Source organism: Mercenaria mercenaria, chromosome 15 (assembly GCF_021730395.1).
Source record: "Mercenaria mercenaria strain notata chromosome 15, MADL_Memer_1, whole genome shotgun sequence".
NCBI classification, from domain to species: Eukaryota; Metazoa; Mollusca; class Bivalvia; order Venerida; family Veneridae; genus Mercenaria; species Mercenaria mercenaria.
In genome coordinates this window covers 20,139,943-20,144,499 of record NC_069375.1, presented here as the reverse complement: position 1 = coordinate 20,144,499, position 4,557 = coordinate 20,139,943, and positions in this window count along the sequence as shown.

The window sequence follows — 4,557 nt, the reverse complement described above, 5'->3', positions numbered from 1 at the left end:
TTCTACACTGTGGAATGAGCAGGTATTGTTCCTTCAGAGGGGTATTAGTATTAAGCCATGTTATTGGATGTATTATGAAGATCAACACTATAATAGAAGAAATAAGTTATAGACTGTCTGTCTGTGTGTCTGTCTGTGTTCGTCCGTCTGTACCCATTATAAGATGTTCTAGCGCTTGTAAGCGGTGAAAATCCAGGATTTTCAATCCGTGTTTTTCCGTTAATTTCACCTAATTGTATAAAGAAGGACAGGATAGAAATATCTTAAAGAAATAACATTTATTAATTAGCTAGAGATGTGTTAATTGATATGAAGATTTAATGTCTTATGCCGGCTCGATTCCGTCGGTAAAGTAATGGGATAATAAACTTAAGATATTCTTCGAAATTTGGCACAGACTCAATGGTGACCTAGCATTATGGTTGTTGTCTTTACATGTAACCAGACATAGAACTACATGATCATACCATATATATAAATATATTGCAGCACGGGGGGTCAACACAGCACGAAAACATAGTGAATGTTTTCATATTTTATGAAAGATAGGTGCCGTTTCCAAACTTTTATGGATTCCGTGAAAAAGTCTATAAGTTATGAAACAGTAGAAATGGGCTTAGGCAAAATACGAAAAATATGTCAATACTGCGCATGCTCTAACGGAACGCACCAGAACGATATTTTCACATTTGGCGTTGTTTCGTTCCGTCGTTGTGGCGGGGGCGCCAGAACGACAGAACGCCAAGACGACGTTTTTTAGGGAGCCGTTTGTAAGTGTCGTTCTTCCGTTCTGTCGTGTTGCATTCTTCGTTATATCGTTTTGGCGGGGGCGCCAGAACGAGAGAACGAAACAACGCCAAAAGAGGAAAACGTCGTTCTTTCGTTATGGCGGGGGCGCCAGAACGACAGGACGACACTGGCAGAAATCAGCCACCATAGGGAGCCGATGCTCATCGTCTCCCAGGTAAAGATTATAAGAATCTTTCACTGGTCGCGGGTAAAGATGGGAATATCCGGCACGAGGGTAACTGTTTAGGCGGTAACGAGGCTTCCAGCCGAGTTACCGCCTAAACTGTTACCCGAGTGCCGGATATTCCCATCTTTACCCGCGACCAGTGATTGATTCTTTTTCTTGCATACCGATTTCAAGAAATAATAATAAAAATAAAATCAATCGAACGGCTTTCCTTTTAGAACTATTTCTTATAGCAGTGTATTTAAACAAAGCGCGGGAAACCAACGTCCGTAAAGAGGAAAGACGTCATGACGTTTCAAAACAAATAACAATGTTTAGTTCCGGTTTTGTTTTATCAGTTGCAGCGTAACGTTATGAATTTTTGATAAAATAACGTGATTTGAATCGAGAAATATACTATCAAGAACTAATAGGAACAGTCAAGGTACTGAATTTTTATTCCGTTTTTTAAATAAAATATCAATTACTACATAAATCTTCTACATATATGTAGTTCGTAATACGTCATTTACAGCACGAGAGTCATCTTACACCCCGGGGTGTAAGATGGAGTTTTCCAGCACCGGTAAAAATACCGGAAATCCCCGTCTGGTATGCAAGAAAAGAAGATATACACCATGTACACGAAATAGACTGGTGCATGGTTTTCGTATAATTTTGATGCTTACAAATGAGTAAGTATCTTTTTTTCAGTGAGCACAATCCCTTTGCAAAGTGCTTCCTTTAAAGAAAACAACAAAATGTGCTCACAGATAACTCGAAGTGTGCCTTCGACGAGATACAAATATGGTGACAGTAAAATTGTGGCAGTACATGGAAAATAATAAGATATGTCTATGTAATTTACACAGAAGAGACATGCAGATTATGGATTAGTTTTCGCTGAGTCTCTTTTGCTTCTTTTTTTTTAAGTCTATTTCTCTTATTACACGTGTGACATAATAACAACTTTAGGGTTTGGTTGTGCGGATTACAAATACATTTATTCTTTCACTATTTGAACATGATTTTATCTTATTTCAATCTAATCTCTGTTCATTGTACTAAATACTGTTTATGCCGTAAAGAATTAATTTGTTCATAATACGTTATTTAAATTTATGTCTTTCACTTTACTGTCTATGTTACGTATTTAGGATGAATTTTATATTGTTATGTTAGAGGACCATATGTAAGAGTGGCTGTAGCCAAATATGTTATCCTATTTAAATTAACGTTTATTATTATTATTATTATGATAAAAGTAGATAAAGCTCGTCAAATTAAGGTAATTTGAAACCAAAAAAGAACACTACATGAATGGAAACGATTGAGAAAAAAAGTTCTCTAAAAAAGTTCCCCCATGCGATTCGAACTTGTTTCGTTTAGTGTCAGAAACCCTACTGCTCTACCAACTGCGCCACTCCGTCATTTGTTAATCGTATTATTAGTTTAAACAGTATTTATTGAGAAAACTGCACATATCACAATATACATGAATTTTGTATATAAATGGATTAGAAAACAAGTTTACAAAAACTTATAAATCGTTTTGTTAATATATAAGTATGTTGTATACAGTTTATTAACGTATTTAAAAGAATTGATTAAATTTTACCCGTCAGGCTTAGGGGTCAGTGACTAACAATAGTGAACATATTTAAGAGGCCCGTCTGTAGGAAATTAATCTTTTTTTACATTGAATTCGAGGAAATCGACAAAAACGCAATTCGACACCCTCTAAAAGAAACTAACGAGTTTGTAAACTGTAGGGCCTATTCGATAACACTACTTGTCGTTCAACGATTCCAGCAAAAGTTAGATTTTTTTTATGATTATATACCGAATAGATTTGGAAAATTAGGGAGTCCTTGTCAGTATATCAAACATGACAACCAACTTTATCTAACATTACGAGTTTTCTTTTTTCAAAATTAATCCACAAAATTGAGTTTGCATTGTCATAGAAACGTTTCCAACGACACTATAATGACTTTTGTAAAGGGAGATTAATTAGAATATTACATATGATAAAACCGTAATAATAATAATAATATAATAGTAGCTGTATTTAATAAAGGTAGCAGAAAAGTGTAAATACATTCTAATATGAAAATGAAACTTATACATGTACTTATTTTCAGTATGACTTTTCAGTTAACAACAACAACAGCAACAAATATTTATATAAATATAAATTTATATATATATAAAATGACTTCACATGCCTTTACAACTGTATTTAATTATAAAAATACAAACTAGTTTCGCCCATATATATAAAGAATAAAAAAAGTGCATCAGTGATTGATTAATTAAAAAGGCGTCCCAGTTATGCCGACAGATACTTACATAATATATGAAAATTAAAGAGAATAACGTGAAACAACGACAACAAACGTAAACGGCGTATATGTAAAACCGCGAAGAAAATATGTTTCAGAATTGGACTGTAACATGAACAAATGTTAACTTTGGTAGGTATTTTATTCCAAATATGTAACACTGAAGTACGAGAACGAATCTTTCGAGGTTTTATACGCGAAATAAGATGTTTCTGGCCCTTTGGGCGGTCTTTTTGGTATTATTTGTACTTTGTTTATATAACATTTATCTTTTCCCAAAACAGTACAACAGTAATCGAGAATGGGAAGGATATATATGCATTATAGTACAGCAATTTTACTTCTTCGTTTAGATAAAAGGTAATATTTTTCAGGAGTGCCACTTTTACATACATTGTCTATCTGAGCATGCCAGTTAAGTGTATAAATTCCTTATTTCTTTGCATATTTTCTAGCTTTGTGTCGTTTATCAGTTTAATTTTAGATCGAAGAACCGATTATACATTTTGTTTTTCTTCGGGTGTAAGGACATGTTGTTTAAATTGGCACTGCTCAGATAAGACTTGAAATGACTTGGTGTATTTCCAGAATAATGGTATAATATCAACTATTCAAGTAATATTCATGGTGGACAAGATCAAACGCCAGTTTTCTTAAATCAGGGAAAATCGTTCCCATTATTTTTCCACTATTAATATCTTTGATCGAAGCATCAGTTTGGCAAACTGCAACACCATGACAAAACAAGGACAAATACATGATCATCATCATCATCATCATTATTATCAAAGAAGTATTTTTTATAGCTCTTTGTTATTATTATCATTATCATTATCATTATTATTTAGTTGTAAGTTATGTATCACTTTGAACTGGATGTCAGGGCTATACTGATACAATGTACCAGTACAACAGTTAAAACTCTATATTAAGTGAGATGATAACTTAGTGTACCACTGTCCACAGATAGCATTCTGAAAGTAGGCTATTAAGCATTTGGCGTTCCCTCATATTTGTACTCTTAACGTGCGGATTCTAATATTTGTTATTATCAAACCTGTCCTTCCATCCCAATTAGTCCAATAATAGGACGCTTGAGGGACGACAGCTATAAATAACAGATCATAAATATTAAGTCATCCGATAAGCCAAATACAAGTAAGGCTAATCCCCAATCCTTCCGACGGGCCTCACGGCTAAAATCCAGTATAAAAGCATGATTTCCCGCGCTGCGTTCAGTTTTTTTTTGCAGTTATG